The sequence below is a fragment of the Heptranchias perlo genome, unplaced genomic scaffold (genome assembly GCF_035084215.1).
Source record: "Heptranchias perlo isolate sHepPer1 unplaced genomic scaffold, sHepPer1.hap1 HAP1_SCAFFOLD_55, whole genome shotgun sequence".
Taxonomy (NCBI): domain Eukaryota; kingdom Metazoa; phylum Chordata; class Chondrichthyes; order Hexanchiformes; family Hexanchidae; genus Heptranchias; species Heptranchias perlo.
The window spans coordinates 4,143,487-4,171,452 of record NW_027139570.1 but is presented as its reverse complement, the minus strand read 5'-3'; the positions used below and the strand labels follow the sequence as shown (position 1 = coordinate 4,171,452).

General features: G+C 44.6%; 8 non-coding genes across 8 annotated transcripts; 3 read left to right on the top strand and 5 right to left on the bottom strand.

Moving 5' to 3' along the window:
• Nucleotides 1-2,590: 2,590 nt before the first annotated feature.
• Nucleotides 2,591-2,662, bottom strand: trnag-ucc (transfer RNA glycine (anticodon UCC)). The gene has a single exon. It is a non-coding gene; the product is annotated as a tRNA-Gly (tRNA).
• Nucleotides 2,663-13,666: 11,004 nt separating this feature from the next.
• trnal-cag (transfer RNA leucine (anticodon CAG)) lies at nucleotides 13,667-13,749 on the top strand. Its single transcript has one exon. It is a non-coding gene; the product is annotated as a tRNA-Leu (tRNA).
• Nucleotides 13,750-16,177: 2,428 nt separating this feature from the next.
• Nucleotides 16,178-16,250, bottom strand: trnav-uac (transfer RNA valine (anticodon UAC)). Its single transcript has one exon. It is a non-coding gene; the product is annotated as a tRNA-Val (tRNA).
• A 439-nt stretch (nucleotides 16,251-16,689) lies between these two features.
• On the bottom strand, nucleotides 16,690-16,763 carry trnan-guu (transfer RNA asparagine (anticodon GUU)). Its single transcript has one exon. It is a non-coding gene; the product is annotated as a tRNA-Asn (tRNA).
• A 6,006-nt stretch (nucleotides 16,764-22,769) lies between these two features.
• Nucleotides 22,770-22,842, top strand: trnav-cac (transfer RNA valine (anticodon CAC)). Its single transcript has one exon. It is a non-coding gene; the product is annotated as a tRNA-Val (tRNA).
• Nucleotides 22,843-25,244: 2,402 nt separating this feature from the next.
• trnal-cag (transfer RNA leucine (anticodon CAG)) lies at nucleotides 25,245-25,327 on the bottom strand. The gene has a single exon. It is a non-coding gene; the product is annotated as a tRNA-Leu (tRNA).
• Nucleotides 25,328-25,405: 78 nt separating this feature from the next.
• On the bottom strand, nucleotides 25,406-25,478 carry trnak-cuu (transfer RNA lysine (anticodon CUU)). The gene has a single exon. It is a non-coding gene; the product is annotated as a tRNA-Lys (tRNA).
• A 1,103-nt stretch (nucleotides 25,479-26,581) lies between these two features.
• On the top strand, nucleotides 26,582-26,654 carry trnai-uau (transfer RNA isoleucine (anticodon UAU)). Its single transcript has one exon. It is a non-coding gene; the product is annotated as a tRNA-Ile (tRNA).
• The last annotated feature ends 1,312 nt before the right edge of the window (nucleotides 26,655-27,966 follow it).

The following is a 27,966-nucleotide window of genomic DNA, read 5'->3' as shown; positions in this document are numbered from 1 at the left end:
CAATAGTCGCTTCACACTCGCCTCCAAACAGCGCCACGAATTGCCACCTCCCTGAATTTTTTCAATACTTTGCTCCAATCCGCGGTATCGAGTATTCCCAAGTGAGCAACCGCTGAACGGGAAGGCACAGTAATCGTGAATGATGCCGAGAAGAGCCCGAGCCTGCGGAACGCAGACGAGGTCATCGGACAAGAACAGCAGCCCGAGCTTGAGGAAACAGCGAGAGCTCTGTCTGTCTGTCGGTCTGACTGACTGATGGAAGGCTTATTTGCCTGAAAGTGAGTGCAGTTTGACGTGTTGTTATTCAAAGGTACGCCCTGCTGGTGAGCAGAGGCAAGTGCTCGAGCAAAACAGCCGTTTTCGGGCAGACACAAAAAGCTTTTGGTTTCAGAAAGGAAAGGAGGTCTCCTGTGCCTCAGCGCCAACATGTTAAGCTTTTGACTGTCTGTAAAGTAAATAAAACGGCCTTGAGCTAATTTCTGCTTACTCCAAAAGCACGTTCGCTAGTTCCAACCAGAAACCTAAGGATGACTTTTATCTGTTAATTGTATTGCTGTCCTCCGCTGTACCAGCTGAACGATCGAAGGGAAGCAGCCAAGATTGCTCTCTTTGGTAAATATTCACTGTGCGCCTTTTGACACTCCCGGACTCGTGGAGTCACGTGTGCATGACCGAGACTGACTCATTTCCTGCTCATACCCCAGCGCTGTGGGAGTGTGAACTGCTACTTTCTCTGCACAACCTCGGCCAGTGGAGCAGTGGATATCGTGTCGAATGACAAATCAGAAGATTGTCTGGTCAACTCCAACCTGACTGGATTGTTTTTGCAAACTATCCATGACTTTATGAATTTAGATAGCTTGTAAACTGACCAAATTGTCTGTGCTGCCTGGCAGTCTCCACCGTTCGTGCGCTCCTCACACAGCAGGGAATTCATCAGTTTTATTATCTTTGGAAATGCTGAGTTCAAACCACAGAAAAGATATCAGGACCTGTGAAGCTTTTTCCATGTCTCACTTCATCTTTCCATCTTTGCTAAACACAAAAATCAAAAACTTTTGCTTACTGCAGCACACCAAATGATTTATCGACCCTTGAGTTCTCTTTATCGAAGCTTCGGCTTTCCGTGGGTCATGGATTTGCTGAAAACTGACACCATTTTTGTTTCGGGACAATACCCCAAGATAAAGAAGTGAGGGAAAATACAGGCATCGATCCCGCTATTTCTCGCATATTAAGCAAGCGCTCTACTATTTGAGCTAATTCCCCAATTGTTAGCCCAACCTTGTCCTTCACAATGGTAGCTTTACACTCGCCTCCAAGCAGCCTTCGAGAAATGCTGCAACGCAAAATCGTCGAGCAGAAATTGATAACCAAGTTCCGCACCTATGAGTACGGCCTCAACCGGGATCTTGGGTTCATGTCACGCTGCACGTAACCCCACCAGCGAAAATAAGTTCTCTGTTATTAATACAACGGGTCATTCTCTGTCTTTCTCTTCCTTTCGGAAGTTTCTCTCTCTCTCTCTGTCTTTTGTTCTGGCCGTTTGTATATTCGGTGGTCCTGGAGGTTACATCTATCTGTCTGAACACGTCGATTGCCTTGACAACGGGCAGTTGGAAAGATTATCTGTAATCACCAGGTATTGTTCTCTGACGATAAATGCGGTAACCTTCCATGGAATCCCACACTCACCTGACGAAGGAGAAAGCCTCCGAAAGCTTGTGATTTTCAAATAAAACAGTTGGACTATAACCTGGTGTTGTAAGATTCCTTACATTTGTCAACCCCAGTCCATCACCGGCATCTCCACATCATAAATTATTGTCGTCAGCACACTTGGAAATAATGCTCTCAACATAAGAACATAAGAAATAGCAGCAGAATAGGCCATATGGCCTATCGAGCCTGCTCCGCCATTCAATAAGATCATGGCTGATCTTCGATCTCATCTCCACTTTCCCGCCCGATCCCCCTATCCCTTGATTCCCCGAGAGTCCAAAAATCTATCGATCTCAGCTTTGAATATAACTCAACGACTGAGCATCCACAGTCCTCTGGGGTGTAGAGAATTCCAAAGATTCACAATCCTTTGAGTGAAGAAATGTTTCCTCATGTCGGTCCTAATTGGCCGACCACTTATCTTGAGACGATGAGCTTCAGTTCTTGACTCTCCAGCCAGGGGAATCAGACTCTTAACATCTTCACTGTCAAGCCGTCTAAGAATTTTATACATTTCAATGCGACCACCTCTCATTCTTCTAAACTCCACCGTATATTGGCCAATTTTACACAATATTTCCTCATACCAAAATTGCAGCAAGACCTCCTTACTCTTATATTCCAACACCCTGACAATAAAGGCTAACATATAATTTCCCTTCCTCACTCTCATTAGACTCTTGGTAACTCAGTATTTCCAGCATGTTTTTCCTCTTTTCCTTCTATAGGGAAAAGAAATGAAGGTTGAAAACATTTTACGATAATTACACTCGATTTTGTTTTGGAAACAAAATCCAACTGAACTGCATGAAATTCGATTGTAAACTTAAGAGTTTCTGATGGAAATAAACTAATAACAACACTTAGTTGCGATGGCCGGGAATCGAACCCGGGTCAACTGCTTGGAAGGCAGCTATGCTCACCACTATACCACCATCGCTGAAAATAATTGACAATAAAAAAGTTCCCAAACATCAGATCCTGAACAGACACTGCAGGCTGTTGGATTTTGTTCTTCATTTTCACTGGTTTCTGACGGATCCTTTCTCGCTCTGTTGCAGTTCCTGTTTCCGCCCAGTCGATTTCGCCAACCCCCAAACAATGGAAATTCCACACCAGCCAGTAATTCTTCACCTTATATCGGACTGAAGAGATAGTCGATACCTGCAATACTTGACCAGCTGGAAATACATTTTACCACAGCTCACATCAGCCATTACATAAAGTTAAATAATTCCATTAAATCATTACAGAGACCTGATTACCAACTGGACAGGAATGGCAGCTTAATATTCAAGTCTATCAGATCTTTAGAAAGAACAGGGAAACAGGGAAAGGAGGAGGAGCAGCAACATTACGAAAGGACAATATTACAGCAGTTCAAAGATAGAATATCAGTGAGGGTGAGCGGGCAGTGCAAACACTCTGAGAGAGACCCATCACAAGTGCCCCCACTGTACTCCGCCAGAAGGTATAAGAAGGGCGAGTGCGGGAGGATTTCTTCATTCTTTGTGAAAGTGTTTGTGAGATTGTGGAAATGTCTGGAAGAGGAAAAACCGGCGGTAAAGCTCTGTCCAAGGCCAAGTCTCGCTCATCCCGGGGCGGACTGCTTTTCCCTGTGTGCCGTGTTCACAGGCTCCTGCGAAAGGGGAACTATGCTGAACGTGTGGGTGTCGGAGCCCCGGTCTTCCTGGCTGCTGTGCATCGAGTATCTGACGGCTGAAATCCTCGAGCTGGCCGGCATCGCGGCCCGGGACAAACAAGAAGACCCGCATCATTGGAAGACAGGGCAAATATGTGAGGGCAAGGCTGGATGGCATCTATTTTAATGCAAGGAGTCTTGCGAATAAGGTGGATGAACTGAAGGTGTTGATAAACACATGGGAGTATGATATTGTTGCTGTCACAGAGACATGGTTGAGGGAGGGGCAAGACTGGCAGCTCAATATTCCGGGGGACAGAATCTTCAGGCGAGACAGAGGGGGAGGTATAAGAGGAGGGGGGTCGCAATATTAATTAAAGAATCAATTACTGCCATAAGGAGGGATGATATATGAGCAGGTTCCTCTAATGAGGCCATATGGGTGGAGCTTAAAAACAAAAAGGGGGCAAGCACTTCGATGGGAGTGTACTATAGGCCCCCAAACAGTCAGGGGGAGATAGAGGAACAGATTTGCAGGCAAATCTCAGAAAATTGTGCAAATAACAGGGTAATAATAGTGGGGGAATTCAACTTCCCCAATATTAACTGGGATACTCAGAGTGTAAAAGGCTTAGAGGGTACAAAATTCTTAACGTGCATCCAGGAGAGCTTTTTGAGCCAGCATGTAGAAAGTCCAACAAGAGAGGGGGCGGTACTGGACCTAATTCTAGGGAATGTGGCCGGCCAAGTGGAAGAAGTGCTCGTCGGTGAGCACTTTGGTGACAGTGACCATAATTCGGTGAGATTTAAGGTGGTCATGGAAAAGGATAGGGAGGGGCCGGAAATAAAGGTTCTAAATTGGGGGAAGGCCGATTTTAATAAGATAAGGCAGGATCTTGCCAAAATGGACTGGGATCAGCTGCTTGTAGGAAAATCCGCATCGGAGCAATGGGAGTCTTTCAGAAGGGAGATTGAGACCATACAATGGCAACATGTTCCCGGAAAGGTCAAGGGTGGTTCCAAGAATTCCAGGGAACCTTGGATGTCAGGGGATATACGAGAATGGATTAGGAAAAAAAGGAGGGCTTTTGGCAGATACAAAAGGCTAAAGACGGAGGAAGCCCTGGAGAAGTACAAAAAGTGCAGAGGGATACTTAAAAAATAAATTAGGAGATCAAGGAGGGGCCATGAAATAACACTGGCGAGCAAAATAAAGGAAAATCGTAAGATATTTTATCAGTATATTAAGGCTAAGAGGATGAATAGGGAAAAAATCGGGCTCATTAGGGATAAAAATGGCAATCTGTGTGTGGAGCCGGCAGATGTAGGAGGGGTTCTAAATGATTTTTTTGCATCTGTTTTCACTCTGGAGAAGGACGATGTAGACATAGAAATACGGCAGGGAGACTGTGATATACTCGAACATATTAACATCGAGCGGGAGGAGGTATTGGCGGTTTTAGCAGGCCTAAAAATGGATAAATCCCCAGGCCCGGACGAAATGTATCCCAGGCTACTGTGTGAGGCAAAGGAGGAGATTGCGGGGGCTATAACACATATATTCAGAACCTCTCTGGCCACAGGGGATGTACCAGAGGACTGGAGAACAGCTAATGTAGTACCATTATTCAAGAAGGGGAGCAGGGAAAAACCGGGGTACTACAGGCCAGTGAGCCTAACATTAGTGGTAGGAAAATTATTGGGGAAAATTCTGAAAGACAAAATTAGTCTCCACTTGGAGAAGCAAGGATCAATCAGGGATAGTCAACATGGCTTTGTCAAGGGAATATCATGTCTGACTAATTTGATTGAATTTTTTGAGGGGTTGACGAGGCGTGTGGATGAGGGTAACGCAGTGGATGTGGTATACATGGATTTCAGTAAGGCCTTCGATAAAGTCCCCCACAGGAGACTGGTCAAGAAGGTACGAGCCCATGGAATCCAGGGTGCCTTGGCACTTTGGATACAAAACTGGCTTAGTGGCAGAAGGCAGAGGGTGATGGTCGAAGGTTGTTTTTGTGACTGGAAGCCTGTGGCCAGTGGGGTACCACAGGGATCGGTGCTGGGTCCCTTGCTGTTTGTGGTCTACATTAATGAATTGGATATGAATGTAAAAGGTACGATCAGTAAGTTCGCTGATGATACAAAGATTGGTAGGGTGGTAAATAGCGAGGAGGATAGCCTCAGTCTGCAGGACGATATAGATGGGTTGGTCAGATGGGCGGAACAGTGGCAAATGGAATTTAACCCGGAAAAGTGCGAGGTGATGCACTTTGGAGGGACTAACAAGGCAAGGGAATACACAATGAATGGGAGGACCGTAGGCAAGACAGAGGGTCAGAGGGATCTTGGTGTGCAAGTTCACAGATCCCTGAAGGCGGCGGAACAGGTAGATAAGGTGGTAAAGAAGGCATATGGGACACTTGCCTTTATTAGCCGAGGCATAGAATATAAGAGCAAGGAGGTTATGATGGAGCTGTATAAAACACTTGTTAGGCCACAGCTGGAGTACTGTGTGCATTTCTGGTCGCCACACCACAGGAAGGATGTGATCGCTTTGGAGAGGGTGCAGAGGAGATTCACCAGGATGTTACCAGGGCTGGAGCGCTTCAGCTATGAAGAGAGACTGGGAAGATTGGGTTTGTTTTACTTTGAGCAGAGGAGGCTGAGGGGGGACATGATTGAGGTGTACAAAATTATGAGGGGCACAGATAGGATGGATACTAAGGAGATTTTTCCCTTCGTTGAGGGTTCTATAACAAGGGGACATAGATTCAAGGTAAAAGGCGGGAGAGTTAGAGGGGATTTGAGAAAGAACTTTTTCACCCAGAGGGTGGTTGGAGTCTGGAACTCACTGCCTGAAAGGGTTGTGGAGGCAGGAACCCTCACAACATTCAAGAAGCATTTGGATGAGCATTGAAATGCCACAGCATACAAGGCTACGGACCAAATGCTGGAATATGGGATTAGAGTAGACAGGGCTTGATGGCCGGCGCGGACTCGATGGGCCGAAGGGCCTCTATCCGTGCTGTATAACTCTATGACTCTATGACTCTATCCCCAGACACCTGCAGCTCGCCATCCGCAACGACGAGGAGCTCAACAAGCTGCTGGGACGGGTGACCATCGCTCAGGGTGTTGTCTGATATCGAGGCCTTGTTGCTGCCGAAGAAAACCAGCATTGTGAGCTCCAAGAGCAAGTAAACCGGCCAAGGCTTAATCTGATAACCCAAAGGACAGGACTAACCTGATTGAAATCTTTGAAGAAGGAACAGAAAGTGTCGACACGTTTAATGCAGTAGATGTGATATATTTGGATTTTCCGAAGGCCTTCTATAATGTACCACGTTGTAGACTCATGGCTAAGTTCAGAGCACGTGGAATCAGGATCAGGTGGCAGAATGGATAATAAGTTGGCTACAAAACTGAAAGCCGAGAATAGAGGTTAAGGGTCGCTTCTCAGACTGGCAAAAGGTGGGAGGTGGAGTTCCAGTTGCTGGGACCACTGTTCTTCACAATTTACATTAACGATTTGGATTCGGGAATCGGAAGTACAATTCCAAAATTTGTGGACGACACCAACTTGGGGGATTTAGTTAATACAAACGAAGAATGCATCAAAACGCCAGACGGCATTAATAAACTTGCAGAATGAAGAATCAGGAGGTCACACACTGCTTGGATAATAAGAGTCTAAACGGGACAGAGGAGCAAAGGGATCTAGTGGCATAGATACACAAATTACTAAAAGTAGCGACCCAGGTTAATCAGGTCATAAAAAGACAAATCAAACACTAGGATTCATTTCTGGAGGGATAGAGTTGAAAAGCAAAGAAGTTATGTTAAACTTGTATAGAACCTTGTTTAGACCAGACTTGGAATACTGCGAACAGGTCTCGTCTCCATATTATAGACATAGGTGCATTGGAGAAGGTGCAGACAAGATTCACAAGGATGATACCAGAAATGAGAGGATATTCTTATCAGGAAAGACTGAACAGACTGGGTCTCGTTTCACTGGAAAAGAGAAGGCTGAGGGTTGATCTGATCGAGGTTTTTAAGATAATGACAGGGTTTGATAGGATAGATGTCGAGAAAATGTTTCCACTTGTGGGGAGTCCAAAACTTCAGGTAATAAATATAAAATAGTCGCTAATAAATCAAATAGGGAATTCAGGAGAAATTGCTTTACCCAGAGAGTGGTTAGAATGTGGAACTTGCAACTACGAGGAGTAGCTGAGGCAAATAACATAGGGGGCATTTAAGGGGAAGATAGATCAGCACATGAGGGAGAAAGGAATAGAAGGATATGCCGATAGGGTTCGATGAAGTAAGGAAGGAGGAGGCTCATGAGCAGCATAAACGCCAGCATAGACTAGTTGGGCCGAATGGCCTGTTTCTGTGCTGTAGTTTCAATGTAACTCGATGTAAAGGCTCTTTTCAGAGCCACCCTCTGTATCTGTGAAAGGGCTGGTTACTGTCTGAAGGGAGACGCTGATATCATGCTATCAGTGTGGCTTTGAGCTGCTTTTGCATCGTTGTGGACGAGATGAGGTATTAATGGGACTGGAGTCGGGGCAGTGACCACAGTCCGGTACTTTAAACGGTGACTTATGGACACCAGCCCACACATCACCAGATTTCTTGTATTTATTTAAACTCCTTGCCATGCTGGGCTCATAAAGAATCACCAGAACTGCTCGAATAACCTTTCTACATCTGTGGAATTCAGCGCTTCGCTCCGTTTCTGTTCTATTTTGTTGGATTATTTACATAACGCATCAAAATCACTGGGGAATCACTGAGATGTAACTCTGTACAGAAACAAATAACAGTGAATTGCCTGGTGCCCAGGAGATCAGGAACATTACTCATCTCTCGTCCTGTTAACGAGTAAACCGTGTTTCGAGTCCACCGACCCGCTTTGGTTCCATATGGGGGATTAAACAGATAAATCGGGAGGGGAGGAGACAGTCAGAGTGACAGAGCGGAGAGCGGCCTCTGATCTTCCAGCTCCACCTCCAGTTCTCTCCATCCGACAGTTTCAAACCGTTTATCGATAATAGAACCGAACCTCAGCGCTCCGCACAAACCCTGACAGAGCCGGGCTTCATATTCAAGGATTCCCAAAACCCGAAGCTTTCAAATAAGCCCCGTTACAATGAGAAATCGTTAATATTCCTGCCTAAATACAGTCCATTCAATAACAAGTCAACTCGGCTCCTCCATTTCAGTCTGTTTCCCTGTTCTATCTCCCCACACATCCCCTCCCAGACGGGTTCAGCGTTTTACAAACACCTTATTCCAGCTTATTTGGAGAATCTCATGTGTTGGGGTTTGAGTTATGACGCGGAGTTTCTCCGCCAGTGTTACCGTCTCACAGAGACTCTCGCCCTGAATCTGTGAAAAGATTATGACCATGAACTGGGACTGGAGCCGAACACATCCCCAGTTACAGTGAGGCCCGGCCCGGACATCTCATTCTCTCTATTTTGTATCAGACAGTGTCCCACTTTCATGTCCAGCAATATATAGAGAGAGACAGTATCAGTCTTACACTCCCTATCTGTGTCCAAATCACGCTCAATAGCAGTATCCACCTTCATATACAGCACCAGAGAGAGAGAGGGAGGTAGACCCGGTGAGAGAGACAGAGAGAGAGGTGAGACACAGTGACAGACAGACGTTAACAGTATTCGTTCCAGACTGACCGGGAAAGTGCCGTTTTATCCAGAAAGATCGCGTTGGAGAGACAAAAGATGCAATCGCATCTCTCACTGATATTGTACAAGGGTCAGAAACACTATTAATCCCACACTCAGGGACAGTACAGAGAGGGACAGAAACAATGGGTCACATTTAACCCTCTAATGCCTGTTGTGCTATCTGCAGTTTTACAGCTCAGGGCTGTTCGATATTACTCTCAGTGACCTACAGTTTCACTCCGGTTAAATTAATCTGCGACTGTTGCTGCCTGATATTAACCCTACACGGTCCCAGCAAATACACCGACTCCCACTTTCCTCCCATGTTTCTCCAGGATTGGTTTGAGAAATCCTCTCTCAGTCATACATTATAGGGGCCATTAATGAAGAGAATCCATTGGCTGATTTCACAGCCGCTCACTTTATCTCTGAAAGGCTTTTACCATCAAAAGACCCCGAGAGAAACAGCAGGGATGGAAACATCTAGTTTAATACTTGGAGATTGTAAAATCAGTCTGTATTCCAGCGTTAGGCACTGGTGGAATCCCATCTGTTTCCCATTCTGGTGCCTGTTCCTGCACTGCCTGTGGACCCCATTCCCTCTGACCTTTCCCCCAGACCCGCTTCCTTTGCTCAGACTCGGAAAAATTCCAATTGGGGAAGGTTTCCATCGATTTTTGGATTGGGAATTTTGGGCGCCATTCCCTCAGTGAGCGGAAGAAGATGGTTTAAAACAGCCGGGAATGGAGAGATCACGGCCCCCGGGGGAAGGGAGCAAAGAGCAGCCTCGTTACAGCAGATCATCGCTTCGGGACCGTGTCCGCAGATGGGCTCAGAGATCGGCATTGAGTCCGGGGGGAAGTTCATGGGGAGTCCGGGAGGCTGTTTGTAAGAGGCGGAGTGGATCAGGAACTGGTCCCGGAACATGGAGTGAGAGGGGGGAAGGGAGAGGTCATTCTCGGGCTGTGTGTGTACAGGGTGTGTCCAGGGGAAGGGAGAGAGAATGGGAAGAACCTTCTATTAAAACCATTGCTGTTTTCTCTCCCCAAACCAGGAGTGAATGTTCCTGGTTTAGTTCCAGCCTCAGCCTGTTTATTGTTATTGGACAGTGAAGAGTGGAAACAGAGCCGGACAGTAAGGATGTGGGGAGTTATACAAAGAGCATCTATTGCAGGCATCAGGTGAGAAGTGTGAAGGACACATTTTAAACAGCGGCTGTTTGGTTTCGGTTGAACGGTTAGTCCCATGGGAGAGGGGATGAGAAACCTGACCTGTTTCCCATCGGGTAGTCCCATTCATGGATCAGTGCAGGGGTTGGGCCGTGTCTGGATGTCATTAAAGTGTGTAAAACAGCCCAACACACCTGGTGTGCAGAAGCTGAGTGCTGCAGTACTGCAGTGGAGTCAGACACTGACACTGTTTGTATCACTGGATTTCATTTGTGGATATTCAAAATGATCATTAACAGAGATATTAAACTGATCACTTCTGTATTTTCTACCTCACATGTTCCTGAGTAACAAGAGATAATTTTCTTTCTACAGTAAAACCCTTGAACGATCCAGAATAAATGTGATGCTTCCTCCACCCGAGGCAGAAGGAACAGTGCAGCCAGCTCCTTCTCACACACAGTAGGTATATTATCACTCACAGAGCACAGAGACACAGACAGGTCATCAGTTCCACAGTCACAGACAGCAGAAGTGGTCAGTCCCACACTGATCACAATTTCCGGAGACACATTTTCAACCCAACAGTCAAGTAGAGTAGGTGAGGCAGACACTGTTCCATTTTCCCCTCACTCAGTCCCGCTGACAGGGAGATACAAAAATCCTGGACTAAAATCACACTCTCAGAGTGAAAGGCACTGTGTAAATCTGACAATAGAGCAACATTAGCTACGAATTAAATACCAGATAGGAATCACACATGGTACCCGATTCAAAGGTACAGAATGAATCCCAATAATGTACCCCGAGATTCATATTGAATATTATCCCAGAACTCTCACACACATGACATTAATACATGCAATATCCATTCGAAAAGTGTATTATATGATACAAATTGCATACAAATCCTAAACTCAGGTAGAGTATCAGATTGAGAAATACTGAAAGATAGTAAACCTGAGAAACAAATTGGAAACCTGTTCAGATGCACTCGTAGAATGAGATTTAAATAGAGTATCAATTCTAGTAGTGCAGACTGAGATACACATTACATACCAGTCCAAAAATCTCATAAAATATTAGCCTGAAAGATACGGTATCAATTCAATTTCTACAGACTGATCTACACATTACATACTAATTCAAAAATGTCAAATTATCAGTTTGAAAGATACATTATCATCCACAACAGTACTCACAGAGATACAGATTTAATAGTACTCCAAAAAGCACACAAATTATCTGATTAAAACCTCCAGCATCAAATCCTAAAGTGTGTCCATATTTACCAATTAAACAAGGAGTAAATTTATTTAAACATTGAGATATTAAAGCTACAATATTGTACGCCATAATATAATCTGAGAGAATAATTACGTACAGATACAGAATGAATCTCACATTCAGAGACAGTAGCAGAGACACACAGACACAGAATGAATCCAACTCTCACAGATGCAGAAGGAATCCCAAACTCATAAACAGTACTAGAGACTGACAGACACAGAGTAAATCCCACACTCTTATCAAGTACCAGAGACTGACAGGTACAGTATGAATCCCACACTAACATGCAGTATGAGTAACTGCAAATAGGATGAATTCAACTCCCACATACAGTACTGGAGACTGTATATACAGAATGAGTCCCACACTCTCATGGAGTACCAGAGACTGACAGATACCGAAAGAATCCCACACTAACACACAGTATGAGAGACTGAATATAAAGAATGAATCACAAACTCTCACACACACTGCTGACAAGATACAGAATCAATTCCAAACTCACACACAGTATCAGAGAGTGACAGATACAGAATGAATCCCCCACTCACACACAGTACCAGAGACTGACAGATACAGAATGAATCCCACACTCACACACAGTACCAGAAACTGACAGATACAGAATGAATCCCACACTCACACACAGTACCAGAGACTGACAGATACAGAATGAATCCCACACTCATACACAGTACCAGAGACTGACAGATACAGAATGAATCCTACACTCACACACAGTACCAGAGACTGACAGATACAGAATGAATCCCACACTCACACACAGTACCAGAGACTGACAGATACAGAATGAATCCCACACTCACACACAGTACCAGAGACTGACAGATACAGAATGAATCCCACACTCACACACAGTACCAGAGACTGACAGATGCAGAATGAACCCCACACTCACACACAGTACCAGAGACAGACAGATACAGAATGAATCCCACACTCACACACAGTACCAGAGACTGACAGATACAGAATGAATCCCACACTCACACACAGTACCAGAGACTGACAGATACAGAATGAATCCCACACTCACACACAGTACCAGAGACAGACAGATACAGAATGAATCCCACACTCACACACAGTACCAGAGACTGTCGCAGCATGAAATGGTCCTTATCAAAGTCACAATTGATACCCTATGTGACTACCACCATGATAAACTATCCCTCCTCATCCTTCTCAAATACAATATCTCACCGTGCTGTTTTGCTGTTAGACTAGTTTCCTCTCTCTGCTTTTATTTGGAATGTGTTGCTTTTCCATCTGATAACACTTGGTATCATCGTATTATGTTAGTCCACAAGAGGAGATCATTCGGCCCATCGTGCCTGTGCCGGGTCAAACACACGTATTCGTTCAAGATTCGTTCAGAGATAGATTGAGTGCTTTGTTATCAGAAAAATGCCTGAACCCCCACAGTCTACAGCTTTCCTCCTCGCTATCAACCACACGGCCTATTTTTGTGTCACCCGCAAATGTCTTTATCATGCCTCCGACGTTTCAGTCCAAATCGTTCATGGATACCACAAAAATCAAAGGACCAAGTACCGAGCCCTGCGGCACCCCACTGGAAACAGCCTTCCAGCCGCAAAAACACCCGTCGGCCATTAACTTCCTGCCACTGAGCCAATTTTGGATCCAACAAGCCGCATTCCCTTGTATCCCATGGGCCTTTACTATTTTGACCAATCTGCCATGTGGGAACTTTTCAAAAGGCTTGCTAAAATCCACGTAGACTACATCAATTGCGCTACCCTCATTGATCCTCCTTGTCACCTCCTCGAAAAATTCAATCAGGTTAGTCAGACACGACCTCCCCTTGACAAATCCATGTTGACTGTCCTTGATTCGTCCGTGCCTTTCGAAGTGACAGTTCATCCGATCCCTCAGAATTGATTGCAATAATTCGAAATGGATTCTTTCTCCTGCTTGCTGCAATGACAGATCAGGCGGTGAACAATACTCAGGCCCGGCAAGCTCAGTCGGACAGAGCACGAAGCTCTTAATCGTGGGTTCGAGCCCCACTTTAGGCGAGTGCCATTTTAATCTTTTATGATGCTTTCACTGGCCAACAGTGCAGAAATGATGCAGAATGAAACATGAAATCGATCGTCAGGATGGCCGAGCGGTCTAAGGCGCTGCGTTCAGGTCGCAGTCTCTTCTGGAGGCGTGGGTTCGAATCCCACTTCTGACATTTGTTATCTTTACTGTTACGTGGAAATATTTTATTTGTGGATTGGGCTGCAGCTGATTTTACTGCCAAGTCGATTTGCTCCTCCCACAAAAGCAACTGGCTTTGTCATGGATATGTGACTTGAGAAGTTTCGAACGGTGAAATGGTTGACATATTAATGACCTGGACAAAGAAATAGAACAGCAGTGGGAAACATTTAAAACGGTGATCAATAGAGTCCAGGAGAAATATATCCCACTAAAAAGTAAGAACAAACTAGCCAGAAATGACACACCAGGGATGAATAAAGAAATAAGGGCAAAATTGAAACGAAAGAAAAAGTCCCACATTGGACAATAAAGGAGAGGGGGAATGTGGAAAGACTGGGAAAGAAGTCTAAAGAACTATTAGAAAGGCAAAAAGGAATATAAAAAAAAGCAAAGTATTCTGGACACATCAACAGCCAAAGAAAGTTTAGGATCGGAATAGGGTCACTAAGGGATACACACGACAAACTCACAGGCAATGACAGCGAAATGGCAGAAATATTAAATAATCACTTTTCTTCAGTATTTACCAGGGAGACCAGCATTGAGTGCATGACAGTGGAAGAAGAGATCAAAAAAATATAAAGACATTTAAGATCGAAAGGGGGGGAGATAATTGATAATCTCATCAAACTGAGAGGGGAAATTTCCTGTTAGGTGCCTAACCAAAGTTTCAAACCGCTCACCCACGCTAATTTCCGTATTACTGTTCAGATTCATTTCACAGGGACACGATTACTGTGCACCATTTAGTGAGGCTCAGTGAAAGGCGGAAATTGATCTATTAATGGAATCATGGAATAGGACAGCGCCATTCGAATGCCATTCGTCCCATCGTGCCTGTGCCAGCTCTCTGAAAGAGCTGTCCAGTTAGTCCCACTCACCTGCTGTTTCCCCATAGCCCTGAAAATGTTTCCATTCAAGCGTTTATCCAATTCCCTTTTGAAAACTGTGAGTTAAAAAAACAATATTGAAAGGGGTGCTGGGGCCTCTGCAGCGTCAATGTGGAGTGTGCGATGATTGAAGTTATCAAGATGTTTCTTTACACATGGTATGTTGTGCAATCATCCTGAAATATCTTCAATATCCAACACAAATTGAATTGCAAACCTGACGGACCAACACTGGAAAACAAGTCACGAGTGAACGCAAATCATCTGGGACCCGTTTTCAGCCTCACGGCACTTTAAGTAAAGTGAAATAACTTTGCATTGAAAAGATTTGGAACTTGCATCTGTGCCTTTATCTGTTCCATTTCTTAAAGTTGCTGGTGTCTGATGATGTACACGCCTCTGCTCCCTCTATTGAACAAGAAAGGAGGTGTTTGACGATGACGGGACCTGTTGGTTATGAGCTCATCCTTTGCATTGAGTGGGTTCACGTCTTTTGAACGGCGTCAACTTTAGCCCAGCGGTGAACTTCGCAGCAAACAAGTTCATCACCGTCTCACCGCGGGCGCTGACTGACATGTTTATTGTTATTTATTTCAGACCTAAATAAATAGTAACCGTGATTTGAAATTTGCACTCAGTGATTTTTAGGTAGTCGCCTTTAAATGTTTCAAAGGCGACTCCTAATTTATGATCGTCCGCCATTTCTCCAGCCGTTTTGAAAACAAAACATGTCTCTGCTTTTCGCGTCTTTTTTCGAAAGGGAAAAAAATATATTTCCCGTGACCTCTGAAGGATGTACAAGTACATTTCAGAAAGCTGAAGCAAGTTCACCGAGCTTAAATCGTCTGACCACGTTAAAGGCGCTATATACATATATATAAATATGTATATATATGTAATATATGCAAGTCGTTGCTGTCTGTTTCTGTGGTTGTCTTTTTTCTCTGTGTGTCCATCTGCAGGTCAATTTTGAATCAATACCAGTGTTCATGTCAGTTTGTTGCATGAAATAAATGAGAGTATCAGGCGCTCCCCTCCCTGCCACTGGGTCGGTACTGAGTCAGGGTTCAGACCAAACTTCTGGGTTTTTTTGTGAAAAAGCAATTAAAACCTTCATTCGGGAATGATCCAGTCTCATGTGAGCGGTGAAAGAAACACTGACCCCGATGTGATGTGAACACGCAGCCTTTTGATCTGGAGTCAGACCTTTGCACCACGCGCTCTGAAGACAGGATCCTGGATGTTATCATTTATATGAATGTTTCTCAAACACCGTTTCATTTCTCCCACCTTGGTTGAATCGATGGGGCTTATCAAATCTCCGCCAGATCCCACCGGGAATGAGACAGTATTGGAAGCAGCCTTCACCCCCACGATCACGCTGGCTTTCATCGCCTGCTCTCAGCGGACTGCATTAACAGGGCTGGGAGATATGGACTTTGTTCATATTATTCAGCAATGTGAATCGTTAAATATTTACTAATTTTTAATGGGAACAAGGTTTTAAAATGTTTCCGCCTGGTTTCGAACCGGGGACTTTTCGCGTGTAAGGCGAACGTGATAACCACTACACTACGGAAACCTGATACTGCAAACTCCGTGTTAGGGATATAACCCCTCAGCCAAACTAATTTCCGCATTACTGTCCAGGAGCTCATTTCACAGGGATACATTTACTGCGCTGTATTTCGGAAGGCTGCAGAGAAGGATCGGTGGCGATGGTCAGGCAGGGAATCCCAGAGCATCGCGCCTACACAAACATTTCACTGTTTTTTTCATGTGCCTGATATCCGACCGCAGTGTAAATTATGGCGAATCAGGCATGCTCAGATGACATTGTTCACAGAGTGTTTTCTTGCAGCCAAATCACACATTAGAAAACGTGAAATGAGATGAAGAGATCGGAGCCATTTAAAGTGCTCCCAGTTACTGCAGATCAGGAATTAAAACCTGGCACCGGCTTCAGGTCGATCAGAATGAGGCAATGAATCCGAAAGTGGCAAGAAAAAAAGCGCAATTTTCGTCCCTGGGTGGGCTCGAACCACCAACCTTTCGGTTAACAGCCGAACGCGCTAACCGATTGCGCCACAGAAACCGCCCGGTGCTTTTTCTTGCAAGATACACTAAAGCAGCGTGTCACCGAGCCAAAGTTACATGTTGCAGGCACAGAAATGCAATTGTCCACTATCAGTCTTACTTTTCCAGAAATAAAGGATGGGACATTGTTTATGGAAACATGGAAACGGTCTGGTCTCGCTCAAAGCATCGATATCACCGCCAACCAGCTCTCCTGCAACCGGCGCGCCCACCGGTGCTTTGTCTGTTATTGAGTCGGACTGTGGGAGAACCTTCACCACACGGACTCCAGCGATTCGAGAAGGCGGCTCACCACCACCTTCTCAAGGGCAATCAGGGATGGGCAATAAATGCCGGCCTCGCCAGTGACGCCCACAACCCATGAACGAATGAAGAAAAAGTATTCTGAGCGTCCTGACGCTGTTATCAGGTTTTGATGCCTGATCTGCAGTAACTGGGAGCGCTTTAAATGGCTCCGACCTCTTAATTTCACCCACAACATCAGAGTAACTGTTCCAGGGGGACATGCCGACTCAACTGCGTCTTGGCCGCCTGTCTGCTCAGTCCTTTATTCGTCTCCAATTCCGTTTCCCAAAGCGTATCTACAGATACACAAAGCTCTTTGTCATTTCGGTTCCTTTCGATTTGTCCAGCTCCCGATTGGCAATAATTTGCAAACCTGGTTGCAGCCCTCCGCCTTCCATCGTGTCCAGGGATGGGTTATGTGGAGAGACTGGAGAAGCTGGGATTGTTCTCCTTCGAGCAAAAAAAAAGGTTAAGGGGAGATTTAATAGAGGTGTTCAAAATTATGAGGGGATTTTGATAGAATGGATGGGGAGAAGCTATTTCCATTGGCAGGAGGGTCGATAACCAGAGGACACAACCTGCATTTATATAGCACCTTTAATGCAGTAAAACCTCACAAAGTGCTTCACAGGAAGAGTTTTTGAACAAAACTTGACACTAAGCCACATAAGGAGATATTGGGACAGGTGACCAAAAGCTTAGTCGAAGAGGTAGGTTTTAAGGTATGTGTTAAAGGAGAGAGAGGCGGAGAGGTTTAAGGATGGAATTCCAGAGCTTAGGGCCTAGGCAGCTGAAGACACAGCCGCAAATGGTGGAGCGATTAAAATCGGGGATGCGCAAGAGGCAAGAATTGGAGGAGCACAGAGATTTTTTTTATTCGTTCATGGGATGTGGGCGTCGCTGGCGAGGCCAGAATTTATTGCCCATCCCTAATTGCCCTTGAGAAGGTGGTGGTGAGCCGCCTTCTTGAAACGCTGCAGTCCGTGTGGTGAAGGTTCTCCCACAGTGCCGTTAGGAAGGGAGTTCCAGGATTTTGACCCAGCGACGATGAAGGAACGGCAATATATTTCCAAGTCTGGATGGTGTGTGACTTGGAGTGGAACGTGGAGGTGGTGTTATTCCCATGTGCCTGCTGCCCTTGTCCTTCTAGGTGGTAGAGGTCGCGGATTTGGGAGGTGCTGTCGAAGAAGCCTTGGCGAGTTGCTGCAGCTGCAGTGCATCCTGTGGATGATACACACTGCAACCACATTGTGCCAGTGGTGAAGGGAGTGAATGTTTAGGGTGGTGGATGGGGTGCCAATCAAGCGGGCAGCTTTGTCCTGGATTGTGTCGAGCTTCTTGAGTGTTGTTGGAGCTGCACTCATCCAGGCAAGTGGAGAGTATTCCATCACACTCTTGACTTGTGCGTTGTAAATGGTGGAAAGGCTTTGGGGAGTCAGGAGGTGAGTCACTCGCCGCAGAATACCCAGCCTCTGACCTGCTCTTGTAGCCACATGATAGGGTGGGGTAGCGAGGTTCTGGTGGGATTTGAAAGCAAGGATGAGAATTTTAAAATCAAGGCGTTCCCCGACAGGCGGTTTGACTGGAGCGTCACACCGTTCCCTCCCGTCTTTACTTCCACATACGTACATTGGGACAGGGCTTGGGCGGATTTTTCTGTGTCTCACCCGGGGCCGCTGAGTCTCCTGCAGTCCCCACGATCACCAACTCACCCAGTTTGTAAATTTAAACCGGAACAAGTGCCTCGCAAAGGGCAAGAGATGAAGGCAAGGCTGGAACCTCTGGCAAAAAAAAATCTCTTGCCCACCAGCGAGGTTTGTGTACCTGAATCGCTAACTCTTCTTTCAAAGTTTTGACATTCATTGGACGCCACGCGGCCCCTCCAGACTTGTCTCTTGCCCTCACAGTGAAGCGGAGGGCCCTTTTCCCTCGCACCGGCAGCAATTGTGATATCAAGAAAAAGATGGCGGAGAAATTCTCCATTTCAGCGAAAATGGAGCGCTGGGGTCCGCTCATGAGTGCAGCGTAAAAGATGCAACTCGCACCCACGATCCCGAGGGGAATGCCTCTCCCGACTGAGCTAGCCAAGCCTGAGGAAACTGTTACTTCCTTGTCTGTTGTTGCAGCGAGCCGGCTGTTGGCTCCGCTCCAAGGGTTCAGTGCAAACCATGAAACAGGTTCTCCTGAATTCCATGGTGTCGAAGGCAATCGAGTAACAAATCGAGCAATGTATTCCGCTCAATCATTGATAATTCCATTCAGATCTTCTGCTTTTCAGCTGCACTTCCCCAAAACATTGCAAATAATTTTGCTCAGTATTTGTTTCGCTTGTTTAATATTTTGTTCTCCGGTTTTGCCAGATTAACATTTCATTTCAATTATCAATGACAGGGAGCAATGAACAATGAACGAGTGACCAAAGTTCCGTTTATTATTAAAAAGCAGTGATTCCGAAATTATCCAGGCTGATATGAATGGTAAGATAAATAGTGATTTCGACATGATTTAAATACGCAGCCTTCAGAATCTGGAATCAGACGCGCTACCGTTTCTCCACGGGGTCTACTGATGGCATAGATTATATATGTATAAAAACTTATTATATCCTTAAATATATAAATATTTGATGCAGTGTTCCCTTGTGGTTGGGAATAGTTCATTGCACAAAAATAATTCAAGTCTGTGAGACATTTAATGTTTTTTTAATCACCATTAATACGTTCTGTTGCACACTGAAGGAAATGTTAACTTGTTTGCCAAGTGACAATTAAAACGTCAATAAATCTTTGAGCTTTGCATGTCATGAACTTTTATCCATTCCCATTTTACATACTGTATTTTAGGAGTCTGCTTAAAAATGTTTAGTGCTTATTATACCAGGAATCCGGTGCAGCCGCTGTTAAATTTAAAAAGGTTTGTCGCCCCGTTCACGCATGAACAAACTCGACCCTGGAGGTTTATGGGGAGCAAGTCCCAACAAAATGTTTCCCTCCGAGGTCAAATCGGGGCCTTTCTGCATGTAACTGGTGAACATGATAACCGCTACACTACGGAAAGGACAAACTTTTCGGTCTCAGGTCTGAAGGAAGTGTCTCGGGGAAACATGAACTGCCGAGTCTCTTCACACTGACTCTTTTCACGATTATTTCATCGATCGAAACTATACAAGTCACAGGGAAAAATGTCAAAGTCATTAAACTCCCGAATTAGCCCCAAAATCAATCAATCTCAGTTTTGCAATGTTCAATTGACCCCCGGCCTCAACAGCTTTTTGGGGGTGAGTGTTCCAGATTTCCACACCCCTTTGTGTGAAGAAATGTTTCCTGACATCACCCCTGAACAGCCGAGCTCTAATTTTAAGGTTACGCCCCCTTGTTCTGGACTTTCCCCACCAGAGAAAATAGTCTCTATCTGCCCTGTCAAATCCTTTAATCATCTTAAACACCTCAATTAGATCACCCCTTAATATTCTATACTCAAGGGAATGCAAGTCTGGTCTATGCAACCTGTCCTCATAATTGCTTATCAAGGATAGCCACCAAAAGGGGTTTTACGATGGCTGGCTTTTGAGTGCATTGGCTTTTGCCAATGGGCATGTTGGTCCAGGGTTATGATTCTCGCTTCGGGGTTGTTTGTCCAAATATGTGAGAGATCCCGGACGAGCCCTTATTTTACTTTTGATCTTGAACGTCCAAAGACAGAAAAGTACCCAAATCACCTCACATGAGTGAAACAATTCCTATGTTTCATACTATTACCTGACACAACTGCCCAACTTGGTTCTGATGAAAGGTCATTGACCTGAAACATTAACACGGTTTCTCTCTCCACAGATTCTGCCTGACCTGCTGAGGGTTTCCAGCATTTTCTATGTTATCAGAGTTTCACTTCCCTCATCACCTAACTACACTCCTCCACTGTATGTCGCCTTATGTTGCAAACAGGCTCCTTCCACACAGCCACGTGTTCTGCTTTAGGCATTAATTATAACTATAACTTTTGAACTTGTTAGTTAAAACATATGGCCTTGCCCATTGACCAAAAAGCAGAATGGAGTTTATCTCTCACCAGTACAGCCCTTTCCCGCTCCGTCAGCTTGGAATGATACGTAGCATTCATACATATCTCACACCTCTCCTGCTTCCCTGTGAAACTGGTAAGATGAATAGCACACAATGCTCTCTGACACAGCTACACACCAGCTCTGAATGATTTAAAGGCCTTGTTATGATTGCCAGAGAATTGTTTATATCAAAAGGATGATTAAACTTACGAGTATTATGATATCAGCTGCAATCCAAGAGTTTCTGGACTTCAGAATCTACTCGTCTCTACATTAAACATATGCATGCATATAAAATGAAGCAACTCTGTCTTATGATTGTCGTTTCATTCTCCCAACAGAGATTTATACTTCCTTACTTAAGAGGCAAAAGCGAAAGTTAATATTACTTCAATAAAGACTAATTATTTCCTTACACTACAGATACCCCAAACTAATATAACACCTCAAACTGATAGAGCTTCTCAATTTAAAACAGTACCTCAAACTAATACAGTACCTCAAACGGATAGAGAATCTGAAACTAATATAATACCTCAAGCTAATGCATCATCTCAAACTAATACAGTACCTCAAACGAATTCAACACCTTAAACTAATACAGTACCTCAAACCGATACAGAACCTGAAACATAATTTAATACCTCAACCAAATACAGCATCTCAATCCAATACAGTATCTCAAACTAATAAAGTACCTCAGACGAATACAACATCTTAATCCAATACAGCACCTCAAACTGATGCAGAATGTGAAATTAATATTTTTTTTATTCGTTAATGGGATGTGGGTGTCGCTGGCGAGGCCGGCATTTATTGCCCATCCCCAATGCCCTTGAGAAGGTGGTCGTGAGCCGCCTTCTTGAACCGCTGCAGTCAGTGTGGCGAAGGCTCTCCCACATTGTTATTTCGGAATAGACAAAGCACCGATTCGCACGCCGGTTGCAGGAGAGCTGGTTGGCGGTGATATCGAAGCTGTGAGCGAGACCAGACCGTTTCCATGTTTCCACAAAAAATGTCCCTTCCTTTATTTCTGGAAAAGTAACACTGATAGTGGACAACTGCATTTCTGTGGCTGCAACAGGAAACTTTGGCTCGGTGACACGTTTCTTGAGTGTATCTTGCAATCAAAACCATGGGACGGTCTCTGTGGCGCAATCGGTTAGCCCATTTGGTTGTTTATTGCAAAGGTTGGTGGTTCGAGCCCACTCCAAAACCAAAATTGCGCTTTTTTCTTCCCACTTTCGGATTCATTGCCTCATTCTGATCGCCCTGAAGCCGGTGTCAGGTTTTAATTCCTGATCTGCAGTAACTGGGAGCACTTTAAATGGCTCCGATCTCTCAATCTCATTTCAAGTTTTCTAATGTGTGATTTGTCTGCAAGAAAACACTCTGTGAACAATGTGATCTGAGCATGCCTGATTCGCCATAATTTACACTGCGGTCGGATATCAGGCACATGAAAAAAAACAGTGAAATGTTTGTGTGGGCGCGATGCTCTGGGATTCCCTGCCTGACCATCGCCACCGATCCTTCTCTGCAGCCTTCCGAAATACAGCGCAGTAAATGGATCCCTGTGAAATGAACTCCTGGACAGTAATACGGAAATTAGTTTGGCTGAGGGGTTATATCCCTAACACGGAGTTGAGCCGTCAGGTTTCCGTAGTGTAGTGGTTATCACGTTGACCACACACGCAAAAGGTCCCCGGTTCAAAACCGGGCGGAAACATTTTGAAACCTTGTCCCCATTAAAAATGATTAAATATTTAACGATTCACATTGCTGAACAATGTGAACAAAATCCATATCTCCCATCCCTGTTATTGCAGTCCGCTGGGAGCAGGCGATGAAAGCCAGCGTGATATTGGGGGTGAAGGCTGCTTCCAATACTGTCTCACACCCGGTGGGATCTGGCGGAGATTTGATAAGCCCCATCTATTCAACCAAGGTGGGATAAAAGGAACGGTGTTTGAGAAACATTCATATATATAATAACATCCAGGATTCTGTCTTCAGAGTGCGTGGCGCAAAGGTCTGACTCCAGATCAAAAGGCTGCGTGTTCACATCACATCGGGGTCACAGTTTCTTTCACCGCTCACATATTGGACTGGATAATTCCCGAATGAAGATTTTAATTGCTTTTTCACACACTAAAAAACAGATGTTTGGTCTAAACCCTGACTCAGTACCGACCCAGTGGCAGGGAGGGGAGCGCCTGATACCCTCATTTATTTCATGCAACAAACTGACACGAACACTGGTATTGATTCAAAATCGACAGAGACGACAGCAACTACTTGCATATATATATATATATGTATATATATATATGTGTGTGTATAGCGCCTTTAACGTGGTCAGAAGATTTAAGCTCGGTGAACTTGCTTCAGATTTCTGCAATGTACTTGTCCATCCTTCAGAGGTCACGGGAAATATATTTTTTGCCTTTCGAAAAAAGACGCGATGAGCAGAGACATGTTTTGTTTTCAACACGGCTGGTGAAATGGCCGGAATATCATAAATTAGGAGTCGCCTTTGAAACATTTAAAGGCGTCTATCTAAAAATCACTTCGTGCAAATTTAAAATCACGGTTACTATTTATTTCGGTCTGAAAGAAATAACAATAAACATATCAGTCAGCGCCCGCGGTGAGAAGGTGTCGAACTTGTTTGCTGTGAAGTTCACCGCTGGGCTAAAGCTGACACCATTTATAAAATGTGAACCCACTCAATGTAAAGGATAAGCTCAAAATCAACAGGTCCCGTCAACGTCAAACACCTCCTTTCTTGTTCAATGGAGGGAGCAGAGGCGTGTACATCATCAGACACCAGCAACTTTAAGAAATGGAACAGATAAATGCACAATTGCGATTTCCAAATCTTTTCAATGCAAAGTTATTTCACTTTACTTAAAGTGCCGTGAGGCTGAAAACGGGTCCCAGATGATTTGTGTTCACTCGTGACTTGTTTTCCAGTGTTTGTCCGTCAGGTTTGCAATTCAATTTGTGTTGGATATTGAAGATATTTCCGGATGATTGCACAACATACCATGTGTAAAGCAACCATCTTGATAACTTCAATCATCACACACTCTACATCGACGCTGCAGAGACCCCATCACCCCTTTCAATATTGTTTTTCTTAACTCACAGTTTTCAAAAGGGAATTGGACAAACGCTTGGATGGAAACATTTTCAGGGCTATGGGGAAACAGCAGGCGAGTGGGACGAACTGGACAGCTTTTTCAGAGAGCTGGCACAGGCACGATGGGCCAAATGGCATCCGAATGGCGCTGTCTTGTTCTATGATTCTATTAATCGATCAATTTCCGCCTTTCACTGAGCCTCTCTAAATGGAGCGCAGTAATCGTGTCCCTGTGAAATGAGCTCCTGAACAGTAATACGGAAATTAGCGTGGCTGAGCGGTTTGAAACTCTGGTTCGGCTCCAAACAGGAAATTTCCTCTCTAAGTTTGATTACTTTATCAATTTTCTCCCCCCTTTCGATCTTAAATGTCTTTACATATTTTTTGATGTCTTCTTCTACTGTCATGCCCACAATACGGGTCTCCCCGGTAAATACTGAAGCAAAGTGATTATTTAATATTTCTTCCATTTCTCTGTCATTGCCTGTGAGTTTGTCGTGTGTGTCCCTCAGTGGCCCTATTCTTATCCTAAATTTTCTTTGGCTGTTGAAGTGTCTAGAATACTTTGCTTTCTTTGATATTCCTTTTTGCCTTTCTAATAGTTCTTTAGACTTCTTTCCCAGTCTTTTCACATTCACCTCTCTCCGTTATTGTCCAGCGTGGGCCTTTTTCTTCAGTTTCAATCTTGCCCTTATTTCTTTATTCATTCCTGGTGTTTCATTTCTGGCTAGTTTGTTCTTGCTTTTTCGTGGGATATATTTCTCCTGGACTTTATTGATCACCGTTTTAAATGTTTCCCACTGCTGTTCTATTTCTTTGTCCAGGTCATTAATCTGTCAACCATTTCACCGTTTGAAACTTCTCAAGTCACATCTGCATGACAAAGCCAGTTGCATTTGTGGGAGGAGCAAATCAACTGGGCAGAAAAATCAGCTGCAGCCCAATCCACAAATAAAATACTTCCACGTTTTCGTAAAAATAAGTAATGTCAGAAGTGGGATTCGAACCCACGCTTCCAGAAGAGACTGCGACCTGAACGCAGCGCCTTCAACCGCTCGGCCATCCTGACGACGGACAGCATATTTCATTCTGCATCATTTCTGCACTGTTGGTCAGTGAAAGCAGCATAAAAGTTAAAAATGGCACTCGCCCAACGTGGGGCTCGAACCCACGACCCTGAGATTAAGAATCTCATGCTTTAGCGACTAAGCTAACCGGACCTGACTGCTGGTACCCTCCTTATCTGTTATTGCAGCAAGCAGGTAGAAATACTCCATTTCCAAATTATTGGAATCAATTCTGAGGGACAGGATGAACTGTCACTTGGGAAGGCACGGACGAATCAAGGACAGTCAGCGTGGATTTGTTAAGGGGAAGTTGTGTCTGACTAACCTGATTGAATTTTTTGAGGAGGTGACAAGGAGGATCGATGAGGGTAGCGTAATTGATGTTGTCCACATGGATTTAGCAAGGCTTTTGAAAAATTCCCACATGACAGATTGGTCAAAAAAGTAAAGGCCCATGGGATCCAAGGGAATGTGGCTTGCTGGATCCAAAATTGGCTCAGTGGTAGGAAGCAAAGGGTAATGATCTTCGTGTGTTTTTACGGCTGGAAGGCTGTTTCCAGTGGGGTGCCGCAGGTCTTTGTAGTTGGTCCTTTGGTTTTTGTGGTATACATTAACGATTTGGACTCAAAAGTAGGGGGCATGATTAAGAAATTTGCGGGTGACACAAAAATAGGCCGTGTTGTTGATAGCGAGGAGGAAAGCTGTAGACTGTGGGGGTTCAGGCAATTTTCTGATAACAAAGCACTCAATCTATCTCTGAACGAAATCGTGTGTTTGACCCGGCACAGGCACGATGGGCCGAATGGTCTCCTCTTGTCGACTAACATAATGCGATGATACTAAATGTTGTCAGACGGAAAAGCAACACATTCCAAATTAGAGCAGAGAGAGGAAACTCGTCTAACAGCATAACAGCACGGAGAGATATTGTATTTGAGAAGGATGAGGAGGGATAGTTTATCATGGTGGTCGTCACATCGGGAGATTCAGCCTGGGTGCGGCCCCATCGTGCGCGGTGAGACGGAGATGGGGGTTGGGGAAGTGTCAGAGCTGGGGCTCACCAGTGGAAGCAGCATAAAAGTTTCAAACGGTACTCGCCCAACGTGGTGCTCAAACCCACTACCCTGAGAGTTTTTAAAGAAATGGGGGAACAGCCACTGTCTGTCTCTCTTGCTGTGCTTGAAACAACACATTCCAAGTACGAGCAGAGAGAGGACACCATTCAGTTGCTCAATGTGTTCAACAAATTGCTATCAGTTTCCGTAGTGTAGCGGTTATCACGTTTGCTTTATACGCATAAGGTCCCTGGTTCGATCCCGGGCGGAAACATTATTTTGGAACTTGGTCTCCATGAACATCCAAATCGAATTTCTTCTCGTGCCAAAAAGGGAGACAGTGGCCGCTCCCTTCTTCTTTCGAAGCTGCATTTTTCACTTCATTAAACAGATAAATTTGAGTGAGAGAAAACTGATTCTCAATGACGCTCATTTCAAGTTTTATTCCTTTAAATCTGGAAGGCTTTGAACAGAGTGGCTTTTTAAAGGAGTTGGTATGGTGGGATCGACCAACTTTTTCCGCTGGTGGGAGACGAGGGAACCGAATCAATCACATACCAAGTTCTCCTAAATTATAAGTTGCAACGGGAAACCGACCAACAAAAGCCCTTTCATTGACCGTGGAGGTTCAGACAATTTTCTGATAACAAAGCGCTCAATCTATTTCTCTTGTCTGTTTCCCGATGTTTCCGGATACTGTCTGCATCTCTCTCCTGTGTTTATCTCACCATGTGTCCACCTGCAGGGTGGTTTTTGAACTAAAACGTGTGTTTGTCTTCCGTTTGATGCATAAAATAAATGAGGTCATCAGGTGCTTCCCTCTCTGACACTGGGGAACCAGAGGCAGACTTCAGAGCAGGGTTCTGTTCATTGTGAAGACGCAAAGAAAATATGAATTGCAGAATTATACAAACCAGCTCCAAGGGAAAAAACTGTGACCTCACCGTGATTTAAACACGCAACCTTCTAACCTGGAGTCAGACAGGCTACCGTTGCGCAACGAGGCCTGAGTGCTGCAATAGGTGTTTGTTTCTATCAACATTTGTCAAGCACCGCTTTATAGCTAACAGATTGGGTTAGCTTTCAAATGCCCGCTCACTCCCACCGGATGTCAGGCAGCATCAGAAGTGTCCTTCACCTGTCAGCGGCAGCATGGCGCTCGGTTCCATCGCCTGCTGTCAGCGGACTGCAGCAAATCCAATTACATTCATCCTGCACCCAGAATTATCACATCACAGGAAAAGGATGTGGGAAACTGCTCAAGATACATAACAGGAGGGAAAACTTCTGAAAAACACTTAGACTTTCGGTGTTTAGACTTCGATTAGAACTGCAAAAAAGAACGTGTGAAAATATAAACTGTGGGTGTGATGTTGATATATGTAGGAAACTGCTCATAATACATAACAGGACGGGAAACGTCTGAAAAACACGTGGACTTTCGATGTTTGGACTTTGGCTGGAACTGCAAAAAAGAACGTGTGAAAATATAAACTACGGGTGTGATGTTTATATATAAAGTGAATGTTTGTTCACGGATTTGTCCCGTTACTGTGGTAACTATGGGTTGTTAATCCATCAACAAT